The 25,989-nt window shown below is 39.9% G+C and overlaps 1 long non-coding RNA gene across 1 annotated transcript in view; it reads left to right on the top strand.

Moving 5' to 3' along the window:
- LOC141094597 (uncharacterized) overlaps positions 1-1,861 on the top strand; it is a 61,203-nt gene extending 59,342 nt beyond the window's left edge. The window contains exon 3 of the long non-coding RNA XR_012233112.1: positions 684-1,861. This is a non-coding gene — a long non-coding RNA (uncharacterized lncRNA). The remainder of the gene's footprint in view (positions 1-683) is intronic.
- Positions 1,862-25,989: the final 24,128 nt, after the last annotated feature.

Consider the following 25,989-nt stretch of genomic DNA (forward strand, 5'->3'; position numbering starts at 1 on the left):
GATCATCCCTGATAAACCCCAGATTACCTTTAGGAGGGCTAAAAACCTATGGGATCATATCGTACGTAGTCACTACGTCGGTGATCCCCCGAAGACTTTTTTGGATGATTTTACACGCAATAAAAGTGGAGGCAATAATGCCTGCGGCCGCTTTGTGGCTTGTGCTAATATGGTCAAAGATAACACATTCACAGATTCTTCCCGGCGTAAACAGTATAAGATCAAGAAATCTATTACTTGTACATCCCATAATGTCATCTACTATGCCACATGTCCCTGTTCCTTAATTTATGTAGGGCTGACTACCCGACAATTAAAAGTTAGGATCAGGGAACATGTTCTAGGCATACAAGCCGCAGCAAATGAAGATGATCTAAATTCACTCAAAACACTACCAAGGCATTTTAAGACCTATCATAATTGTGAGAGCAGTGGCCTAAAGGTAAAAGGTATAGATATGATTGATGTGGGGATTCGGGGTGGGAGAGTGTCCCAATGTCTGGCCCAAAAAGAGACAAGATGGATATGGCCATTGGACACGGTGCTTCCCCATGGATTAAATGAGAACTTGTCATATGTTCAGTTTCTGTGATCGCCTGTGCGTTTTGAAGCAGTGCATTGATATGCACTGGGGTAGCAGTTTTATTTTATACTTGATTTTAACTTGTTTTATTCTGTTTTAGATTGATGTTTTGCACTTTTCTGGACTTGATGTGGCCCGGAAGATCCTGGTTCACCTCCCGTGGTTGTCATGGAGGAAGAATTCTCTGTCTTCAATTGATGTGTTTTGTGATATATGTATGTCTTGTTTTTATGTTTCAATATGTTGTATGCACTGTATATGCCCATTGTCTTACCTGGATATATGGATTCCTTGGATTTCAAGAATATATACTAGTGTGTCTACTGTTACTCATATGTACTATTTGATACAAAGGTTCAACATTTATTGTCTATATATTGCCTCTATATTGTGGATTGAGTGAGGTGCAGTGGTATTATTGTTATTATTCCTTCTTGTATATCCCCTTCTGTTTTCTACATGTATTTTGGCAGACATGACCATAAATAATGTTGCATGATTAATGTATGATACTTCCTTCAATGATACACGGGTTATGGAACTGACGTGGCGGCGGCCCTGCATGCATGTGCGTCATGTCCCGGTGTGTGTGATGGTCTCGGCGTCTCTGTGTGTGTGTGGGGGAGTGCCTGGTTTTCCACGGGTCCCTCCCACCACATGACGCTGTGCCCATCCTGCATCCTGTGTTGTCATGACTGCACACGCGTCACTTCTGGTCCGTGTCACGGGCACTTCTGGTTCGGCGATATTTAAACCCACGGTTTAAATACAATTCACGCCCCCTGACAAAGGAGTACATCTCCGAAACGTGCATCGGGGTGACGCGCTGACCGCCCGACCATCCGAATTTTCGTCTCCTGAGGTAATGTTTTTTATCCGGTACTGTTCACTTCTAAGTGAGTGGGTGTTCTTATATGCTATTTCTTGGGGCGGGCATTTTGCCCTTTCACATGTGATGCCTCATTACCAAGCTTTATCTTTGAAGCCATGTTGAGGTCTGCTAATTGGCCACATTTGCATTTAATTGTAAACCGGCATCTACATGTATCAATAGCATGTTGCTATTTAAGCCCCCTATACTGCATCGGAGAGTTTATCAGGATGTGTATATTTCTAGTAAATGATGTTATTTTGATCTTGAATATCAATACATTGCAAAATATCTTTGGCCAGGGTTAGGTTACGTGTCCTCTAGCACTGCTGCACCTTGCTTGTCTTTTTGCACATGTTCCCCATTTTTCCCATCTCTGTCTATATTCCCTAATAAAAGAATTATTTGTTGCCATTTTTGGATCTATTGGTCGTATTTCTGTGCTTTCCACACCCCAGCTTTATGTGTTATAGCGACTGATCCTTCAATTGTCCAGGATCATCAGCATCTACTGTATTCACTGCTATATACAGGATGCTGTTATATACCATTGCTTGTATGTTATATTCTGAACATGTATCCACAGATAAGATTTTAGACAGGCATTCAGCTCATCCACTGGTGTTGTTCACTTAAAGGGAATCTGTCACCTATTTTTGGCATATAAGATGTGGCCACCACCATCAGGGGCTTATCTACAGCATTCTGTAATGCTAGAGAAAAAAAAAAGCAAAAAACACAAATGTCCTGAACTAAAAAGTAAAAAATATACTGCAAATAATGCATAAAGGTAATAATAATAATAAGGGTATTTAGTAAACATAATTTTGATCAAAATAATGTACAAGCCATCCCGCCACGTCACGGCAACCCTTGTGGGACACTCCCTGCTCTAGTATTTAAAACCATTTCACTTGCCAAGTGACGTGAATGTGAATAAGGATCGAGCGGCTGAACCACTAGTAACAGCTTAGGCCAGACAGGATGGCTTTCCCAGCTCAGAAAGAGGGCGGTCACACCCATATATGCACTGAATGCACAATGAAATGAATAAAAAACAAATCTGAACTGAGAAAAGTAAGTTAATGTGTATGCACAATGTAAGTGCATATTAACACATGACCATTAACTAGAGAAAACAAAAAGCAAAAAACACAAATGTCCTGAACTAAAAAGTAAAAAATATACTGCAAATAATGCATAAAGGTAATAATAATAATAAGGGTATTTAGTAAACATAATTTTGACCAAAATAATGTACAAGCCATCCCGCCACGTCACGGCAACCCTTGTGGGACAGTCCCTACTCTAGTATTTAAAACCTTTTCACTTGCCAAGTGATGTGAATGTGAATAAGGATCGAGCGGCTGAACCACTAGTAACAGCTTAGGCCAGACAGGATGACTTTCCCAGCTCAGAAAGAGGGCGGTCACACCCATATATGCACTGAATGCACAATGAAATGAATAAAAAACAAATCTGAACTGAGAAAAGTAAGTTAATGTGTATGCACAATGTAAGTGCATATTAACACATGACCATTAAAAAGAGAAAACAAAAAGCAAAAAACACAAATGTCCTGAACTAAAAAGTAAAATATATACTGCAAATAATGCATAAAGGTAATAATAATAATAAGGGTATTTAGTAAACATAATTTTGACCAAAATAATGTACAAGCCATCCCGCCACGTCACGGCTACCCTTGTGGGACAGTCCCTACCCTAGTATTTAAAACCTTTTCACTTGCCAAGTGACGTGAATGTGAATAAGGATCGAGCGGCTGAACCACTAGTAACAGCTTAGGCCAGACAGGATGGCTTTCCCAGCTCAGAAAGAGGGCGGTCACACCCATATATGCACTGAATGCACAATGAAATGAATAAAAAACAAATCTGAACTGAGAAAAGTAAGTTAATGTGTATGCACAATGTAAGTGCATATTAACACATGACCATTAACCAGAGAAAACAAAAAGCAAAAAACACAAATGTCCTGAACTAAAAAGTAAAAAATATACTGCAAATAATGCATAAAGGTAATAATAATAATAAGGGTATTTAGTAAACATAATTTTGATCAAAATAATGTACAAGCCATCCCGCCACGTCACGGCAACCCTTGTGGGACAGTCCCTACTCTAGTATTTAAAACCTTTTCACTTGCCAAGTGACGTGAATGTGAATAAGGATCGAGCGGCTGAACCACTAGTAACAGCTTAGGCCAGACAGGATGGCTTTCCCAGCTCAGAAAAAGGGCGGTCACACCCATATATGCACTGAATGCACAATGAAATGAATAAAAAACAAATCTGAACTGAGAAAAGTAAGTTAATGTGTATGCACAATGTAAGTGCATATTAACACATGACCATTAACCAGAGAAAACAAAAAGCAAAAAACACAAATGTCCTGAACTAAAAAGTAAAAAATATACTGCAAATAATGCATAAAGGTAATAATAATAAGGGTATTTAGTAAACATAATTTTGATCAAAATAAAGTACAAGCCATCCCGCCACGTCACGGCAACCCTTGTGGGACAGTCCCTACTCTAGTATTTAAAACCTTTTCACTTGCCAAGTGACGTGAATGTGAATAAGGATCGAGCGGCTGAACCACTAGTAACAGCTTAGGCCAGACAGGATGGCTTTCCCAGCTCAGAAAGAGGGCGGTCACACCCATATATGCACTGAATGCACAATGAAATGAATAAAAAACAAATCTGAACTGAGAAAAGTAAGTTAATGTGTATGCACAATGTAAGTGCATATTAACACATGACCATTAACCAGAGAAAACAAAAAGCAAAAAACACAAATGTCCTGAACTAAAAAGTAAAAAATATACTGCAAATAATGCATAAAGGTAATAATAATAATAAGGGTATTTAGTAAACATAATTTTGATCAAAATAATGTACAAGCCATCCCGCCACGTCACGGCAACCCTTGTGGGACAGTCCCTACTCTAGTATTTAAACCTTATCACTTGCAAGTGACATGAATGTGAATAAGGATCGAGCGGCTGAACCACTAGTAACAGCTTAGGCCAGACAGGATGGCTTTCCCAGCTCAGAAAGAGGGCGGTCACACCCATATATACACTGAATGCACAATGAAATGAATAAAAAACAAATCTGAACTGAGAAAAGTAAGTTAATGTGTATGCACAATGTAAGTGCATATTAACACATGACCATTAACCAGAGAAAACAAAAAGCAAAAAACACAAATGTCCTGAACTAAAAAGTAAAAAATATACTGCAAATAATGCATAAAGGTAATAATAATAAGGGTAGTTAGTAAACATAATTTTGATCAAAATAATGTACAAGCCATCCCGCCACGTCACGGCAACCCTTGTGGGACAGTCCCTACTCTAGTATTTAAAACCTTTTCACTTGCCAAGTGACGTGAATGTGAATAAGGATCGAGCGGCTGAACCACTGGTAACAGCTTAGGCCAGACAGGATGGCTTTCCCAGCTCAGAAAGAGGGCGGTCACACCCATATATGCACTGAATGCACAATGAAATGAATTAAAAACAAATCTGAACTGAGAAAAGTAAGTTAATGTGTATGCACAATGTAAGTGCATATTAACACATGACCATTAACCAGAGAAAACAAAAAGCAAAAAACACAAATGTCCTGAACTAAAAAGTAAAAAATATACTGCAAATAATGCATAAAGGTAATAATAATAATAAGGGTATTTAGTAAACATAATTTTGATCAAAATAATGTACAAGCCATCCCGCCACGTCACGGCAACCCTTGTGGGACACTCCCTACTCTAGTATTTAAAACCTTTTCACTTGCCAAGTGACGTGAATGTGAATAAGGATCAAGCGGCTGAACCACTAGTAACAGCTTAGGCCAGACAGGATGGCTTTCCCAGCTCAGAAAGAGGGCGGTCACACCCATATATGCACTGAATGCACAATGAAACGAATAATAAACAAATTTGAACTGAGAAAAGTAAGTTAATGTGTATGCACAATGTAAGTGCATATTAACACATGACCATTAACCAGAGAAAACAAAAAGCAAAAAACAGAAACGTCCTGAATTAAAAAGTAAAAAATATACTGCAAATAATGCATAAAGGTAATAATAATAATAAGGGTATTTAGTAAACATAATTTTGATCAAAATAATGTACAAGCCATCCCGCCACGTCACGGCAACCCTTGTGGGACAGTCCCTACTCTAGTATTTAAAACCTTTTCACTTGCCAAGTGACGTGAATGTGAATAAGGATCAAGCGGCTGAACCACTAGTAACAGCTTAGGCCAGACAGGATGGCTTTCCCAGCTCAGAAAGAGGGCGGTCACACCCATATATGGTCATGTGTTAATATGCACTTACATTGTGCATACACATTAACTTACTTTTCTCAGTTCAGATTTGTTTTTTAAGCATTCTGTAATGCTGTAGATAAGCCCCCGATGTAACCTGAAAGATAAGAAAAATGAGTTATATTATAATACTTACCGGGGGGGCGGTCCAGTCCGGGTCCGATGGGAGTCACGGTCCGGGTCCAGCGCCTCCCATCTTCTAGCGATGACATCCTCTTCTTTGCTTCCCATCGCGGCTCTGGTGCTGGAGTACTGCTCTGCTCTGTTGAGAGCAGAACAGAGTACTGCATTGCGCAGGCGCCGGGAAAGGTCAGAGAGGACACAGGAGGAGGAGAAGAAATTAATCAGAACACATGATTAATAAAATACAAATATAGCCATATAACCAATAAAAATGAATAAAAGGATAAATAAAAGAATAAGAACATGTTAAAACACTAAAAAACAGAATGCATTAAAAAATGTAAAAGTATGAAAATACATTTTAAATGACCTTTTCAATAATGAGATTTAACCTTTCAGGAGCCAATGTACCTAACTTAAAAATCCAAAAATTTGGGATCTTCATTTGCTACAGGAAGCATTGAACCGATTTTGTGATATATTTGGCCCTGGACTTTAAAAGTTGGCATAAATCCTGTTTCCTGGAGTACAGCTGTTGTACCAAAGGATGTCATCTAGAAAGATGAAGTGTTTCTCCTAATACTTTGCTGAAAATGCTTGGACTTGGGAGTTGTTCCTGACAAGTATGAAAGAAGTGGTTCAGGAGGTAGATCTGAAGGTGGCAAACTTACTTTTCCATTTGAGCAGCACATACCAGGCGATTCCAAGTTAATCTTCTTTACCTGACAATGTTTGCATATTATGTCCATTTTGCCAATTATGACTTTCTGATGTGACCTATAGTCTTGAATTGGATTGTAGTGAAATGCTTCCAAACTCAAATCAGCCTGCCTACATCTTTGCACATGTTGCATATGTCATATGCGGTCATTTTCACAACGTTCATCCTTTTGTTCAGATGTTTCCATATTCCTTGCCTTATCTGATTCTTGTGAAGATGACATTCTGTTGCTCTGATGTCTCAGCTGCCTTACATTTAGCCTGCCTCATCCATTTATTTTCAAGCCACGAGTCACGTTGTTCACTTGTCTCAGCTCTTTGATACAATTTTGCTTTCTTAGCTTTTGGATGAACCTATCCAATAGATGGTCGTTTTTTGGGCGAAGATCTGGACAGGTAAGCAGTGCTGCCTTTTTTTCTGCTGTGTAATTTAAATTTTTGGAGGCTTTAGTCTTTTTTGTGGCTTTGCTATTAGTTTAGTGTAGGGACTCGCAACTGTGGGGCTCCTTGACCCAGATTGCGAGCTTGCGTATTTTGGCCAAAATATCAACCAATACCTCACTATTTTTGTGTATTTTGTGCACTGTGTTTTTCGGGGTGTAGCCAAGCCCAAACACGTCTGGTCTCGTATGAGGGGTGTTCACACTGGGATGCACTGAGGGTGTGCTGGCCAGCCTGCCTAATCGAATAGTAGGGGCGTGACTAATAGGCTGTGAACCAGGCACTGTGCAGTACCCTTATGTGAACAGTGCCCTATGCGGGCCTTCATTGTGCAAATTTATACTAAGCAGTGGCCCCTTCCTGGAATGGGTAGGTGGAGAGTGGCTGTTAATTTAGTATTTTGCACCTGTGTTGCTAACATTTTGCTATATGTGCTGGCTGCACCCTGTAGTGCATTTGTTCTAAGATCTGTGCAGGTGAGCAGTGCTGCCTTTTTTCTGCTGCGTAATTTAAATTTTTGGAGGCTTTACTCTTTTTTTCTGGCTTTGCTATTAGTTTATTGTAGGGACTCACATTTAAAAACAATTCTTAGTATTATGACCCTTTAGTATTCACCTGACACTGATAGGAGATGTAATAGAATGAATAATAAATACAGAGAAGCCCTCACACAATATTACTAAGACCTGAAGGAGGTCACATCTCAGTAATGAAAACCGCTTCACAGGTAGACTTGTCTAGTTGCCCATAGCAACCAATCAGAGCTCAGCTTTCACTTTACCTCAGCAGCTTCAGTGATGAAAGCTCCCTATATAGTAAGCAATAATGACAATCTTACTATGAGGCATTTTTCACCTGACAAATATTGCTGCTCAGTAATGTTCATCTGTGTGCGTAGGGTGAATCCATCTAAGTGTGTTTGCATGCATGTGTGGTCCTTGCGTGCGTGTGTGTAGTGTGCATGTGGTATTTATGGGGTGGTGTAGTGGTATTTGTTGGGTGGTGTTTGTGTTGTGTGTGTCTAGCGTGGTCTGGTGTTTGTGTTGTTTTATGGCATTTGTGTGGTGTTGTGCTTTTGGGTTGGTGTATGTTTGCTTTCTGTTTGATGTTTGTATGGTGTTTGTGAAATGTTTGTGTGTTGTGTGTGGTGGTGCGTCCCCTTTAGCAGCAACTCTTTGGCGCTGTCGATATAATCTGTCCCTGTCAGTCACAACTGTTGTTTTCCCTTCAGCACGATTTCTTTCACCTTCACATTTCTCCATTATGATGGGGAGATGCTAGCGAGATGTAACGTGCACAATATTCTGCTCCTGTGGGTGGAGAGGGGGCGTGCCAAATTTCACCCAAATCGGGTGAGAACTGTGGATTTGTATAGAGCGGGTTAGTACAGATTTTGAGTTTTATATACACTCACTGGCCACTTTATTAGGTACACCTGTCCAACTGTGTGTTAAGACTTAATTTCTAATCAGCCAATCACATGGCGGCAACTCAGTGCATTTAGGCATGTAGACATGGTCAAGACAATCTCCTGCAGTTCAAACCGAGCATCAGTATGGGGAAGAAAGGTGATTTGAGTGCCTTTGAACGTGGCATGATTGTTGGTGCCAGAAGGGCTGGTCTGAGAATTTCAGAAACTGCTGATCTACTGGGATTTTCACGCACAACCATCTCTAGGGTTTACAGAGAATGGTCCGAAAAAGAAAAAAAATCCAGTGAGCGGCAGTTCTGTGGCCGGAAATGCCATGTTGATGCCAGAGGTCAGAGGAGAATGGGCAGACTGGTTCGAGCTGATAGAAAGGCAACAGTGACTCAAATTGCCACCCGTTACAACCAAGGTATGCAGAAGAGCATCTCTGAACGCACAGTGCGTCGAACTTTGAGGCAGATGGGCTACAGCAGCAGAAGACCACACTGGGTACCACTCCTCTCAGCTAAGAACAGGAAACTGAGGCTACAATTTGCACAAGCTCATCGAAATTGGACAGTAGAAGATTGGAAAAACGTTGCCTGGTCTGATGAGTCTCGATTTCTGCTGCGACATTCGGATGGTAGGGTCAGAATTTGGCGTAAACAACATGAAAGCATGGATCCATCCTGCCTTGTATCAACGGTTCAGGCTGGTGGTGGTGGTGTCATGGTGTGGGGAATTTTTTCTGGGCACTCTTTGGGCCCCTTGGTACCAATTGAGCATCGTTGCAACGCCACAGCCTACCTGAGTATTGTTGCTGACCATGTCCATCCCTTTATGACCACAATGTACCCAACATCTGATGGCTACTTTCAGCAGGATAATGCGCCATGTCATAAAGCTCGAATCATCTCAGATTGGTTTCTTGAACATGACAATGAGTTTACTGTACTCAAATGGCTTCCTCAGTCACCAGATCTCAATCCAATAGAGCATCTTTGGGATGTGGTGGAACGGGAGATTCGCATCAGGGATGTGCAGCCGACAAATCTGCGCCAACTGTGTGATGCCATCATGTCAATATGGTCCAAAATCTCTGAGGAATGCTTCCAGCACCTTGTTGAATCTCTGCCACGAAGAATTGAGGCAGTTCTGAAGGCAAAAGGGGGTCCAACCCCTTACTAGCATGGTGTACCTAATAAAGTGGCCAGTGAGTGTATATATATATATATATATATATATATATATATATATACATATAGATAGGTACCTACATATGGTGACAAGTTTGAACAGAGGAAAGAGACGACATACTAATTAACTGTTTCACATACTGTGTATGTATCAAAATTGAGGATTTTCAAGGAGGGAGTAAACCGAATAAAATAATAAAATCTGTGTGTCCAGTACTATACAGTAACTTATACCATTTACCTGAAGGGAGTGGGGTCCCACGGTGCAGGAAAAAGAGTCCTAAGGTGCCTTGGTGCTGGGCCGTGTGCATCCATATTTTGTATTCCCGGAGAGGAAGTGATCCGAAGGACTGCTGGGTACGCGTTGGCCAGCATTCAAAGTGTGTACTGAGCATGCACAAGCCAAAAATTGGTGGTGAAAGCCAGACTTTAATGCGCTGACATCTTTATCATGGCTAATTATCAAGAATAGAGGGGTCCCACGTATTTTTTTTAAATTATTTAAATAAATAATCTAATAAAATAGTGTGGCGTCCCCCCATTTTTGACAACCAGCCAAACTAGAGGAGACAGCTGAAGGCTGGTATTTTAGGACTGGAAGAGGCCATTGATATTGGTCTGCCCCAGCCTTGCTCTGGTGTGGTGGCAAGTGGGGTAATAGGTTTGGGGTTGATGTCAGCTGTTTTATGGTCACTGACGTCAAGCGCAGGGTTTAGTAATGGTGACGTGTCTAGACACGTGGTCAAAATTGTTGGTACCCCTCGTTTAATGACAGAAAAACCCACAATGGTCACAGAAATAACTTGAATCTGGCAAAAGTAATAATAAATAAAAAATCTATGAAAATGAACAAATGAAAGTTAGACATTGCTTTTCAACCATGCTTCCATAGAATTTAAAAAAAAAATAAAACTCATAAAATAGTCCTGGACAGAAATGTGGTACCCTTGAAAATAAAAGGGATATGTTAAGTCAAGGTGTGCCCATTAATTAGCATCACAGGTGTCTACAATCTTCGAATCAGTGAGTGGGTCTGTATATAGGGCTACAAATATTCACTGTGCTGTTTGGTGACATGGTGTGTATCACACTCAACATGGACCAGAGGAAGCAAAGGAAAAAGTTGTCTCAGGAGATTACAATGAAAATTATAGACAAACATGTTAAAGGTACATGCATCTTGATGTGCCTGTGACTACAGTTGCATATATTATTCAGAAATTTAAGATCCATGGGACTGTAGCCAACCTCCCTCGAAGTGGCCACAGGAAGAAAATTGATGATAAATCAAAGAGATGGATAAGACGAATGGTAACAAAAGAGTCCAGAAAAGCTTCTAAACAGATTAACAGTGAACTTCAAGCTCAAGGAACATCAGTGTCAGATCGCACCATCCGACATTGTATGAGCCAAAGCGGACTTCATAGGAGACAACCAAGGAGGACACCATTGTTGAAAAAAAAATCATTTAAAAAGCCAGACTGGAATTTTCCAAACTACATGTTGACAAGCCACAAAGCTTCTGGGAGAATGTCATATGGACAGATGAGATAAAATGGAACTTTTTGGCAAGGCAAATCAGCTTTATGTTCACAGATGGAAAAATGAAGCATATCAAGAAAAGATCACTGTCCCTACTGTGAAACATGAAGGAGGTTCTGTTATGTTCTGAGGCTGCTTTGCTGCATCTGGCGCAGGGTGTCCAGAATCTTTGCAGGATACAATCACCAGATTCCTGCGCTGCTATATTTCAACCATCAAATAGAGGAAATCCAGTAGATTGTAGAAATTGGTTCCAATATCAGTACTTTATTTATGGTACATACAGAGACAATGCATTTCGAGGTCCATTCAGGGACCTCTTCTTCAGGTCAAATGTACAGGAATGAAGATAAATCATAAGTTGGCGGTTTATATCATATCGAGGTTAGGCCCCCCGCTGTTCACAAAAAAAAATGGAGGGGGAGGGGCAGTAACCAAATGCAAGTACATAGAACTTTCACAAAAAGACAACCAAGTGTTAAAAGACACAATAACTTACATCCCATAGATCACAAGTTAGACTAATTAAAAAAGAAATAAAAAATAAGAATATTTAAAAATGAAACATAAAAAACTCCCCACACCAGGATCAAACCAATGAGGTTGTGGGACTGAGTGTATGCATATGAACCAAGGTCATCCACTTTAACTAGTAGTGCTATATGTATTCTGCTATATTTGACTAATAAGAGAGACATATGTTAAAATGAAAAGTAAACATTATACACGGGGAGCACCAGAGACCATGACTGAGTAACCCAAAGGGTTTTCCAGTTCCCACGGTCAGTACTGACGTCAGAGGCCAGGGAGACATTTCCAAGGAAGCGGAGAGATGTCAGCCGAACCCTTCAACACCAGATATCTGAGCTATTGGGATCATTAAAAAGTATCAGAGGATCCCAGGTGAAAAAAAAAAATGCCGGATGAATACATATGAGGGGAAGTTTTACTTGAAAATATCACACACCTCATTGAGGCCATTCGGATTTATAGTATTCATCCTCATTCATTCCTGTACATTCGACCTGAAGAAGAGGTCACTGAATGGACCTCGAAACGCGTTGTCTCTGTATGTACCATAAATAAAGTACTGATATTGGAACCAATTTCTACAATCTACTGGATTTCCTCTATTTGATGGTTGAAATATAGCAGCGCGGGAATCTGGTGTTTTTTTCCCTTTTGGGATCTCCTCCTTGAGTAATGGAAGCAGACGCTGTCTGTCTACACCATCCTGCTGCAGCTTCATTGCATGTGACTATGCGCATACAGTACTTGTGGCTTTACCAAACTAATGAGGGTGAGTACCCTGCACTATTTAATTTATATTCATTATATCTGCACTGATAAGGCCCTATGGGCATGCTTTTGTGGTTTCTTTTATCTTTGCAGGGTACAATGAAATTTCAAGACTATCAAGGGATTCTAGAGAGAAATGTGCTGCCCAGTGTCAGGAAGCTTGGTCTCAGTCGCAGGTCATGGGTCTTGCAACAGGATAATAATCCAAAAAAAAACACAGCTAAAAACACCCAAGAATGGCTAAGAGGAAACATTGGACTATTCTGAAGTGGCTTTCTATGAGCACTGACCTAAATCCGATTGAGCATCTTTGGAAAGATCTGAAACATGCCATCTGGAAAAGGCAACCTTCAAACACGAGACAACTGGAGCAGTTTGCTCTTAATTAGTGGGCCAGAATACCTGTCGAGAGGTGCAGAAGTCTCATTGACAGTTACAGGAATCATTTGATTGCAGTGATTGCCTCAAAAGGTTGTGCAACAAAATAATAAGTTAAGGGTACCATCATTTTTGTCCAGGCCTATTTCATGAGTTTTATTTTTTTTAAATTCTGTGGAAGCTTGGTTGAAAGGCAATGTCTGATTTTCATTTGTTCATTTTGTTCATTTTCATAGATTTTTTTTATTTATTATTACTTTTGTCAGATTCAAGTTATTTCTGTGACCATTGTGGGTTTTTCTGTCATTAAAAGAGGGGTACCCACAATTTTGAAAATGTGTGTATAAGCCCCCAATTACTAACTCCATAGTTAGATAAAAAAAGCTAGCCAGAATAAAGTCATTTATTAGACATAAAGACAGTGACACCTTTATTGGAAATAAAAATTAAAAGCAAAGTTATATTCACCTTTATACCTAATCCACGGAAGCCCATGTCACTTGTAAAAGACAAAAAATAATGCCCATAGCAGTGATGTCAGTGAAGTGAATGGAGTTCATCAGCTATGAACTCCACTCACCTTAGTCACGTCACCATAAGACACTGCTGGTTGCCTGGCTGAACCCTTGCATCATGCAAACGTCCATCATGGCATCTCATGGCATCTAGATGTAGCAGAGCTATATAGGTCATGGACAACCGGATGAGGAATATGGTTGTTTATTATTTTTGATCTTGCACAGGGGACACGGGTTTCAGAGTATTATCTTCTCATCGGACAGGTGAGGAATAACATGGCTTATTATTTTCTACCTTCTACAGTGGGCATGGGCTTCAGTGGATTAGGCGAGTATAACTTTGCTTTTTTATTTGCATTACAAATAACAGTGTCAGTGTCTTTATTTCAATTAAAGAACTTTATTCTGGCTTTTTTTAATAATCTGACTATGGGGTTAGTAATGGGCGTGTCTTATTGATACCTCTCCATTATTAACTCTTGGTCTTGATGTCAGCTGTTAATACAAAACTGACATCAATTCCACAACTACTACCCCACTTGCCACCGCAACAGGTCAAATGGGAAGAGGAAGGCTAAGTGCCAGATTTGCGCATCTTATTGATGCACCATTTCTGAGTCAGCTGAGGGCTGATGTTCTCAGCCTGGGAGGGGGAACACTTTCCTTGGCCCATTCCCTGGCTCTTAGTAATAGTTCACAGCTGTCTGTTTAACCCTTGCTGGTTTGAATTTTTGGGGGACCAACATCATTTTTTATGGGGTCCCCCATAAAATAACCAGTAAAGGCTAAGCTCATCCATAGAGTATTAGGCTGCGTTCACACGTTCAGGTTTTTTTGCGTTTTTGCAGTGGTTTTTACTGTGTGATTTTGCCACAAAAACGTGAAAAAACAGCATCCCATGCAAGCCTATGGGATTCCGCAATGCTGTGCTAATGCTGCAGATTTTCCCGCGGCGGAATCGCATCGCGTAAAAATCCGCAGCATGCTCATTAATTTGCGGAATCGCGACAATTCCACCCACATAGGAATGCATTGTTCTGCTTACTTTCCGCATGTGGCTGTGCCCACCATGCAAAAAGTAAGCAGAACATTTGCGTATGGTACCCAAGGTCCGGAGGAGAGGAGACTGTCCTCCGGGCTGTGGGTACCATATCCCTGTAAAAAATATAATTAAAATAAAAAAATCGGGTTATATTCACCTTCTGGTGTCTCACGCAGCGTCCACAGGCTTCAGCGATACACGTGGCAGCTCCTGTTCTCAGTAATGCATTGCGATGACCTTTGCTGATGTTGCATTTCGCGATGCTGTAGTGGTCTCGTGAGACTGCGACGTCATCAAATGTCATTGCCGCAATGCATCACTGGGAACGGGACCTGTCGGAGCATCGCGGAGGCCTTGGGACGATGCGCGGGACGTCGAATGGTGAATATAACCCGATTTTTTATATTTTTTAGTATTTTTAACATTAGATCTTTTTACTACTGACACTGCATAGGCAGCCTCAATAGTAAAATGTTGGTCAAACTAGTCAAACACTATGTTTGACGAGTGTGATCAACCTGTCAATCAGTTCTCCAAGCGATGCTACAGATCGCTTGTAAAACGCTAGCATGCGATTTTCCCGTGGAATGGAATTCCGAAATTCTCACGGTAACTTCTGCGGGAATTCCGCTATGTGTGAACTTAGCCTTAGGCTTTCTGGGGTACATTTTGTTGGTACAGTATATAACACTCATAAAAAGTGTTGTAAAATTATTCTTGATTATTCTTGATTGAATTACTCTGTATTACGCGTACTCTGTGGTACATTTTCGTGGTATAAAACACTACAAAAAAGCATCAAAAAATTTGTCTGGATTCAATTACTGATCCATACTGTGTTCTGTGCTCTTTGGTACATTTTCATTGGTATGTAGCACTACAAAAAAGCAGTGAGAAATTTGTCTAGATTCAATTACTCATCCATATAGTTTTACGTGCTTTCTGTCACATTTCAATGTTATGTAAAACTCTCAAAAAACATAGAAATTTTTTTTATTGATTCAATTAATGATACATACACTATAATGTGCTTTCTGTTACCTTTTGAGGTTACATAAAAATTAAAAAATCTTAAAAAAAGTCTATGGATTCAATGATTCATCCACACACTGTAATGTAACGCAGCTCTTGCTACATTTAGCTGGTATATTAAACTCTACAAAAAAAACTTCCAAAACTTTTTTATGGATTCAATGATTCATCCATACACTGTGGCGAGGTTATTTTTAAGTTTCACTGGTATATTAACCCCTTCCTGACATGTGTACAGTGCCATGGGAGCTGTGTTCCCACAAGCAGCAGTATAGGCATGGTGCTGCTTCACGCAGCTCACTCTGAAAGCCGCCACGATCAGGAGCGGGTGTAAGCTGTATGTGATAGCTGACACTCTGCAGCAATGCTCACGATTGGTGCTAGCACCAATTGTGGCCATTTAACCCCTCTGATGCTGCTGTCAATAGTGACAGTGACATCAAGAGGCATTGCAGAGGGAGACAGCACCCTCTCTGCTTTCATCAGCACAACGTTATGCGATTGCATTGTGTCAATGGTCTACATGGTGACTCCGGCAGCATAATGGCCAAAGGGTCCTTGAGCGCCTGCTAGGAGCTGACACACCTCCTCCCCTGCCTGCCAGATGCTTCTCTGAAGCCCTGCAGTGCAGAAGCATTGCAGAGTATCAGATCAGCCATATGTTACCATACAGTGATGTCACATCCTGAGACAATATAAAAAGGTTAAAAAAAGTTATTAAAAGGTGCAAAAATATTTTTTAAAATCCCCAAATAAAGAACAAAAAAAGAAAGCATTATTAATCCAATAAATACATTTATTTATGTAAAAAAATAAACAAAAAAGTACACATTTGATATTGCCAAGTATGGAATGACCTGACCTATAAAACTGTCCTACTAGTTAACCGCTTCAGTGAACACCAGAAAAAAATAAATAAAAAATAAGGCAAAAAACTTTGCTTTACCATCATACTGCCGAACAAAAAGTGCAATAAAAAACTATGAAAAAGACAAATGTAGATAAAAATGTTGCAGCTGAAAACATCATTTCATCCCACAAAAACAAGCTGCTATAAAGCTCTGTCAGTGGAAAAATAAAAAAGTTATAGCTTTCAGAATAAAGAGATGCAGAAATAATTATTTTTTCTATAAAATAGTTTTTATTGAGTAAAAGCACCAAAACATAAAAAAAAATATAAATGTGGTATCGCTGTAATTGCACTGACCTGAAGAATAAAGCTGACTTATTAATTTTACCACAAAAATGACAATTCCTGAATTACTGGTTTTGTTCATTCTACCGCCCAAAAATTGAAATAGAAAGTGATCAAAAAATGGCATGTGTCCGAAAATGGTACCAATAAAAACGTCAACTGTCCTGCAAACAAGAAGCTGTCAACCAAAATCTGAAAAAAGTATAGCTGTCTAAATATGGTGATGCAAAAACTAGTTTTTGCAATAAAAGGCATCTTTTAGTGTGTGACAGCAGCCAAATGTAAAAACTTGATATAAATCTGGTATTGTTGTAATCGCACTGACCAGAAGAATAAAGTCATCTAATGACTTATACCTCATGAGGAATTGCATAAAAATAAACCAATTCTTCATCTGTTGTTCATTTTTTCATTGTTGTTAAAAATGAAAAAGAAATGCATATTAAATGGAAAGAGGAGGGCATATCTAAAGAAGAATATAATGCTGTCTGCAGGGAGTACAGGGCAAGCATTAGAAGAGCTAAATCCAGAAATGAAGTGAGACTTGCAAGGGAGACAAAAAGCAGTAAAAAAAGAATGTTGGGGGTATGTCAAAAGCAAAAGAAAAGTCAAAAATGCTATAGGATTTTTACAGGATGAAAAGAGTGAAGTGGTCAAAAATGATGTTGAGAAGACCAATCTTTTAACCCCTTATTGACAGAGCGAATTTGCAGTTTAATGACCTGGCCAATTTTTACAATTCTGACCACTGTCATTTTATGAGGTTATAATTCTCGAACACTTTAACAGATCCCACTGATTCTGAGTTTGTTTTTTCATGACGCATTGTAATTCATGCTAGTGGTAAAATTTCTTCAATATGACTTGCGTTTATTTATGAAAAAATGGAAATATAGCAATTTTCAAACTTTTAATTTTTATGCCCTTAAAACAGAGAGATAAGTCACTGAAAATACTTAATAAACAACATTTACCACATGTCTACTTTACATCAGCACAATTTTGGGAACAATTTTTTTTTGTTAGGAACTTATAAGGGTTAAAATTTGACCAGCAATTTCTCATTTTTATAACAAAATTCACAAAACCATTTTTTTAGGGCCACATCACATTTAAAGTCACTTTGAGGGGTGTACATGATAGAAAATACGCAAAAGTGACACCATTCTAAAAACTGCACCCCTCACGGTGCTCAAAACCACATTCAAGAAGTTTATTAACCCTTTACGTGCTTCACATGAACTACAGCAATGTGGAAGGAAAAAAATAACATTTAACTTTTTTTATAAACATTTTAGTTCAGAACCAATTTTATTTTATTTTCACAGGTGTAAAAAGAGAAAACGAACCACAAAATTTTTTGTGCAATTTCTCCTGAATATGCCGATACACCATATGTGGGGATAAACCACTGTTTGGGTGCTCGGCAGAGTTGGAAGGGAAGGAACGCCGTTTGACTTTTACAATGCAGAATTGACTGGAACTGAAATTGGTGTGGTAAGCACTTTGAACCCCCAAGTGCTTCACAGAAGTTTATAACGTAGAGCCGTGAAAATAAAAATCAAATTTTTTCCACAAAAATGATATTTTCATCCCCAAATTTTTACTTTCACAAGGGTAACAGGAGAAATTGGACCACAAAAGTTGTGGTGCAATTTGTCCTGAGTATGTTGATACCCCATATGTTGGGGGAACCACTGTTTTGTGCATGGCAGAGCTCGGAAGGGAAGGAGCGCCGTTTTGGAATGCAGACTTTGATGGAGTGGTCCGCGTGCGTCATTTTGTGATTGCAGAGCCCCTGATGTGCCTAAACAGTAGAAACCCCCACAAGTGACTCCATTTTAGATACTAGACCCCCAAGGAACTTATCTAGATGTGTTGTGAGAACTTTGAACCCCCAAGTATTTCATTAAAGTTTATAACGCAGAGTTGTGAAAATATAAAACCTTTTTTTTTCCACAAAAATGATTTTTTAGCCCACAATATTTTATTTACACATGGGTAACATGAGAAATTAGACCCCAAAATTTGTTGTCCAATTTGTCCTGAGTACTCTGATACCCCATATGTGGGGGTAAACCACTATTTGGGCACATGGTATAGCTCAGAAGGGAGGGAGCACCATTTGACTTTTTGAACGCAAATTGGCTGGAATCAATGGTGGCACAATGTCGCGTTTGGAGACCCCACGATGTACCTAAACAGTGGAAACCTTCCAATTCTAACTCCAACCCTAACCCCAACACACCCCTAACCCTAATCCCAACCCTAACCACAACTCTAACCCTAACCTCAACCATAATCATAACCCTAACTACATACCTAATCCCAACACACCCCTAACCCTTATCCCAACTATAACCCTCACCCCAACCCTAACCCTAACTTTACCCAACTCACTTTAGCCTAACTCTAACCTTAATGGGAAAATGGAAATAAATATATGTTCTTTATTTCATTATTTTTCCTTTACTAAGAGGGTGATAAATGGGGGATTTAATTACAGTTTTTTTTATTTTGATCACTGTGATAGGGTCTATCACAGTGACCAAAATGAACCAATAGAAAAAATCTTCCTATCTTTGCTGGGTGCCAGCCGGCAGACCTCAGCAGGCATTCTGCACATGCGACTGCCATTTTCTTACTGGAAGAAGATGCTGGCTGCCGGGGGTAAGCATTAGGACCCAGGGACACCGGGAGGTACCGGTGATGTCCTACAATAAGCAGTTGAAGGATCTGGGAATTTTAGCTTACAAAAAAGCAAACTAAGAGGAGACTTAATAGCTGTCTACAAATATCCGAAGGAATGTCAAAGTGTAGAGTGATCATCCTTTTTCTCATTTGTACATGGTAACACAAGAAGCAATGGAATGAAACTGAAAGAAAGAAGATACAGATTAGATATTAGAAAAACTTTTTGACAGTGAGGGTGATCAATGAGTGGAACAGGCTGCCACGAGAGGTGGTGTGTTCTCTTTCAATTGAAGTCTTTAATCAGAGGCTGAACAGCTCTCTGAGATGGATTATGACCCCCTGAGTTCCCTTCCAACTCAAACATTCTATGATTCTATGATTCTAACTATACTTGGCCCACAATATTTGAATGACGTACCACAGTTGTTGAATTCAGGGGTGTATGGATGACCCTGCATGTAATTTTTTGCAGGCTTTGCTCTGAACAGAACCTTTATGAGTGGAGGAGTACCACAACTATACTTTGCTAACAATATTTGAATGATGTACTACAGTTGATGCCTTCAAGGTTATATGAATGACCTTGATTGTAGTTTTTGGGAGACTTTGCACTTTTTACATAGCTTTTTTGAGTCTAGGAGTTCCTCTTACATCACATTTTTGGCCATACTTGCTTCAATCACAAATTACACTGAAATTTCCAATTTTTTATAAAAAAAAATAAATTTAGGTTTACTTAAATTATTTCTTTAAAAAATCATTTTTAAATGTTGCCTTTTAAAAAGTCATTACACAGGAAGGAATGTTTCTTAACTTGTTTTTACATGTAAACTCCAATTTTTTGTTGATTTTGAATGTTAAAATGGAGTAATAGTGTGACAGCATTTTTCTCAGCGATCTGGAGGCCAGAGATGCTGCAAGGGGTCTTCCTCATGCTGTTCTACTTCCATACAGCACTTTCCCCTCCATTTCATCATTTTCACTTCCCCCAAACCTCTTTGGAGGGTCTGCCAGAAAAATGCTTGGATTTCCAATTTCCATTATGCTCTGTACTCAAAATAATCATTTGAGCATTAGGAATTGCATCATAGCATTTTAGTGCTCATTCATCTCTATAGGTTACTTTAGACAAGATGCTAAAAAACTCTAGAAATAGATGGTAATTATATCATAGGTCTGTCAGTTGGCAGCTCTAAAAGCCACCTCACTCGGGCTTATCGCAAGCCACTTGATTTACTATATTTCAGGTTCGGCCCTGGCCCTTTTTTAATACCTGCACAAGGATCTTGACTTACACAGGGGCAGCTGGAGTCACCTGCAGGCTTGTGGTGCAGGCTGGCAGAATTGGTCAGATAACTGGGTGGTAACCAATAAGGCAGTCAAGGGAGAAATGGACCAAGGTCTATATTGATGAAAATAACTAAAACAGTACCTAAAATTTAGAGATGTAAACCAGGCAAGTGAAACTACATCCAGCAGCTTCCAAAACTAAGCTGGAAGTATTAGTGGGGTTTGGTGCTGTCAGATTGGCCAAGGCAGAGAGAGTGTTTATAACTCCAGTTGGACAGGGCAAAAACCAATGCTGCCAGACTGGATGGCACTGCAGGTCCCAGCCACTGTAGTCAATGTGGCTGGATGCATATTGCCCTGTTTACAGATTCTGGTCTTGACGTCTGCCACATTACTAGTACCACCTGCAGAATGAATATGGCAGCGCCTGGTTACTTGTAGGGAATTACAAATATAGAGTAAAGAAACACTAAACATAGAAATGAATGCTTGATTTACACAGTGGACAAATGTACCACAATCTGCAGGACTCTTTCGGAAGTCTCGCAGTGAACATCTTTATTATTTCTTACTGATCTTTTTTTTATTATTTTTCTGTGTGTATCTGCTATGTTTGTTCTTTCTTTTAAGAATGCAACTTGGTATCTATTTAATGTCAAATGCCAATGTGGTTTTAAGCTGGTTGTGTATATTAGATGTAGGGAAGTCATATTTACAGTAGTATTAAACTAAAGTGTACCAGACTTTCAAAACTGTATTAAAAGGACAATTGTTATTAATCTCCAATGAACAGACAACTATGTGGCATAATTACTGTCTTTATAAACCTGCAAATGTGTTATACCGTATATACTCATGTATAAGTCGAGATTTTCAGCCCATTTTTTTGGGCTGAAAGTCCCCCTCTCGACTTATACACGAGTCATATACCAGGGGGATCAGCGGGGGAGGGGGAGCTGGGGTGTCAGATCATACTCACCCTTCTCTGCAGCTCCTCTGCTTGTTCTATGTTGTCGGCGCTGCTCTCTTCCTGCTTCAGCTGTCAAACGGAACCCGCTCATTAAATATGCGCATATTTAATGAGCGGGTACCACGTGACCGCTGAACCAGGAAGAGAGCAGCGTCGACAACATGGCACACGCAGAGGAGCTGCAGAGACAAGCCCCAGGACCCGGTGAGTATGAAGGGGGGGTTGGGAGGCATATTCACCTGTCCCTGCGCTCTGCTGTCTTGCGTCCTCTGCAGTGACATTCAGGTCAGAGGGCGCTATCTCTCTCTGCCTGCACAGTCACTGCAGAGCGCAACGCCGATGAGCAGGGGACAGCGACTGAGGGAGTATACAGTTTTTTGGGTTTTTCTGCAAGAGAGGCAGCGGCAGCAGCAACATGATGGGGCCACTAACTGTGCATCATAACTGGGGCCACACACTGTGCATCATAACTGGGGCCACTCACTGTGCAGCATAACTGGGGCCACTCACTGTGCACATAACTGGGGCCACACACTGTGCATCATAACTGGGGCCACTCACTGTGCAGCATAACTGGGGCCACTCACTGTGCACATAACTGGGGCCACACACTGTGCATCATAACTGGGGCCACTCACTGTGCACATAACTGGGGCCACATACTGTGCAGATAACTGGGGCCACACACTGTGCATCATAACTGGGGCCACACACTGTGCATCATAACTGGGGCCACTCACTGTGCACATAACTGGGGCCACTCACTGTGCATCATAACTGGGGCCACTCACTGTGCATCATAACTGGGGCCACTCACTGTGCATCATAACTGGGGCCACTCACTGTGCAGATAACTGGGGCAACATACTGTGCAGATAACTGGGGCCACTCACTGTGCAGATAACTGGGGCCACTCACTGTGCATCATAACTGGGGCCACTCACTGTGCACCCTCGGCTTATACACGAGTCAATAAGTTTTCCCCGTTTTTTGTGGCAAAATTAGGGGGGTCGACTTATACACGGGTCGACTTATACTCCAGTATATACGGTATTATGTCAAATATAATTACTCTGGCAACATTTCGATGTAATGTCTTGTTTCAGACTGTGAAGCTGAATAAAAAAACAAAATGAATAAAGAGAAATGAGAACAAATGAGTTCAATTACATAAATATATGATCATTATACAAAGACCATAATTAGTATCATTGAATTACAAAACTGTAAGTCACCCCCTGGTCAGTCAAAAGAAGTTAATTCAATAGTTTTCACAAATTAATGTTCTAATGGAAAAGTATGAGTTTAAAAAATCATATGTTTAATAGATGCCAGCTGAAAAATGCAGCACTCTGAGCTTAAATTACCATTTGCAAGATTTTTTTAATCCACTTTTCTTTTTTTGTCTAGTGGTATTTATTGATGTCTTTAGCTTTCAATTAGTGCAAGTGGTTCCTAAATTTTGTGTAAAATAAAAAATGTTCCATATTTTTGCCTATAACATTTTTGAGACTTTTCTGCCCTACAAGTCGCATGTTCCACAAAAACGTTACAAAATTTGTGCAAACATTTCAGGTGTAAATAAAATCATTCTGAAGCCTCATTGTGACCTCTTTGTCTGGGATAGGACACATAGAATCATAGAATCATAGAATCATAGAATCGTAGAGTTGGAAGAGACCTCCTGGGCCATCTGGTCCAACCCCCTGCTCAAAGCAGGATTCGCTAAATCATCCCAGTCAGATGTCTGTCCAGCCTCTGTTTGAAGACTTCCATTGAAGGAGAACTCACCACTTCTCGTGGCAGCCTGTTCCACTCATTGATCACTCTAACTGTCAAAAAGTTTTTTCTAATATCTAATCTGTGTCTCCTCCCATTCAGTTTCATCCCATTGCTTCTAGTCTTTCCTTGTGCAAATGAGAATAAAGTTGATCCTTCTACAATGTGACAGCCCTTTAGATATTTGTAGACAGCTATTAAGTCTCCTCTCAGTCTTCTCTTTTGCAAACTAAACATTCCCAAATCCTGCAACCTTTCCTCATAAGACAGGGTTTGCAGACCGGTCACCATTCTGGTCGCTCTTTTCTGAACTTGCTCCAGTTTGTTGATGTCTTTTTTAAAATGTGGTGCACAAAACTGGACACAATATTCCAGATGAGGTCTGACCAAAGAGGAGTAGAGGGAAATAATGACTTCACGTGATCTAGACTGTATGCTTCTGTTAATACATCCTAGAATTGCATTTGCCTTTTTTGCTGCTGCATCACACTGTTGACTCATATTCAGTCTGTGATCTATTAGTATACCCAAGTCTTTTTCACATGTGCTGTCACTTATTCACTTATTCACATACTCATTTTAATATCTAATATATAAAGCTCAAAGTGTGTATGCATGTATGTATATATGTGTGATATGGGCATGGGACTATGGGATGGAGGATAATTATAATTTGTTATAACTAACCACAGTTAGTTACTATGCCCAGGCAGCGCCGGGCTCTTCATCTAGTATTTAATATATCATGATGTTCACATGTCTGTGTTTTTTTGTGGACCGTGTGTTGATGCATCTCAAAAAAATTAAGGAGACAAATCCATTTTTAATCTGCATCACAGATCAAACTCACCCAATGAAGGTAAATGGGTCTAGGAAAATGATCCGTGTATGGCCATTTTCACATGTTCAGTATTTGATCAGTAGTATCTTCCATCAGTATTTGTAACCCAAAACCAGGAGCGGGTGAAAAATGCAGAAGTGGTGAGGTGCTTCTGTTACACTTTTCCTCTGATTGTTACACTCCTGGTTTTGGCTTATAAATACTGATGTAAAATATTACTGACCAAATACCGAGCGTGTGAACGTGGCCTATGAGTAAGCCACTGATGAAACACTAACTGGAAAAAATTGACAAACTGACCAAACACTGATGAAAATTAAATGAAAATTACTGCTGACGCTTGAATTATTTTTGCATAGATAAAAAAATAACTGATGCCTGATTGAGGCCTAAATGGATACTTTAAAACATTTGAGAAAAAAAACAAACAAAACAAAACAGGTGAATACATATAGAATAGGCTTCAAAAAAGACACAACTAAAAAAGAAAATAAATGCTCCAAAAACTAGGCAAAAAGGTGCAAAATTAATAATTCATTCAACTCTGTTTCTTTAGGTAATTCCTTTTTCCAATGGATCAATGGAAATTCACATGTGAAATGAAATACCATTTAGTCATGAGGGTGCACTGGTGTTATAATACATTTAATTTTCTAACAGTCTAAGGTCCCCTTCACATGTAAGGGCAGTTTCACACGTCAGTGTCTCCGGTACGTGTAGTGACAGTTTTCTCATGTACCGGAGACACTGACACACGTAGACACATTCTCAGGAATGTGTCTATGCAGATGTCAGCGTGTTTTCACGGACCGTGTGCCCGTGTGCAAAACACGCTGACATGTCCCTTTTTGTGCAACAGCACGGATCACACGGACCCATACAAGTCAATGGGTCCGTGTAAACACGTACCGCACACGGACGCTGTCTGTGTGCTGTCTGTGTGCGATCCGTATGCGTTTTTAAAAGTCAAAGGGTTAACATTAAAAATAATTTTTCAAAAACACGGACACGGACACACGTACAGCATACGGACAGCACACGGATGGTACACACGGACATACAGATAGCACACGGATGTCACACGGATGACCTCCGTATGCACACGGACACACGGACACGGATAGCTCTGGTACCGGTTTTACCTGGACTTGTGAAACTGCCCTAATGGTGATTCCGGTACTGGAAAAAGCAGTACTTGTGAGATCCGTGGTCCGTGTCTATGTGCCATCCGTGTGTACGTGTATAACATCCATTTGAGGTCCGTGTGTCAACAGATAGAAATAGATAGAAATATGTCAGTGTGATTTCTAATCCGTGCTTTGCATGCTTATTTTTCTGTGTTTGTATTTATTGTTTAACCCCTTCACTACCGGAGCTTTTTTCGATTTTTCGTTTTTCGCTCCTCTTCTTTCCAGAGACATAACTTTTTTATTTTTCTGTCTATATGGCCATATGATGGCTTATTTTTTGCAGGACAAGTTGTACTTTTAAATGACACCATTGGTTTTTCTATGTCATGTACTCGAAAACGGGAAAAAAATTCCAAGTGCGGTGAAATTGCAAAAAAAGTTCAATCCCACACTTGTTTTTTGCTTGGCTTTTTTGCTAGATTCACTAGATGCTAAATCTTACCTGCCATTATGATTCTCCAGGTCATTACGAGTTCATAGACACCAAACATGTATATGTCCTCTTTTATCTAAGTG

Source organism: Dendrobates tinctorius, unplaced genomic scaffold (assembly GCF_039654945.1).
Source record: "Dendrobates tinctorius isolate UK_male_01 unplaced genomic scaffold, ASM3965494v1 ptg000064l, whole genome shotgun sequence".
NCBI lineage: Eukaryota > Metazoa > Chordata > Amphibia > Anura > Dendrobatidae > Dendrobates > Dendrobates tinctorius.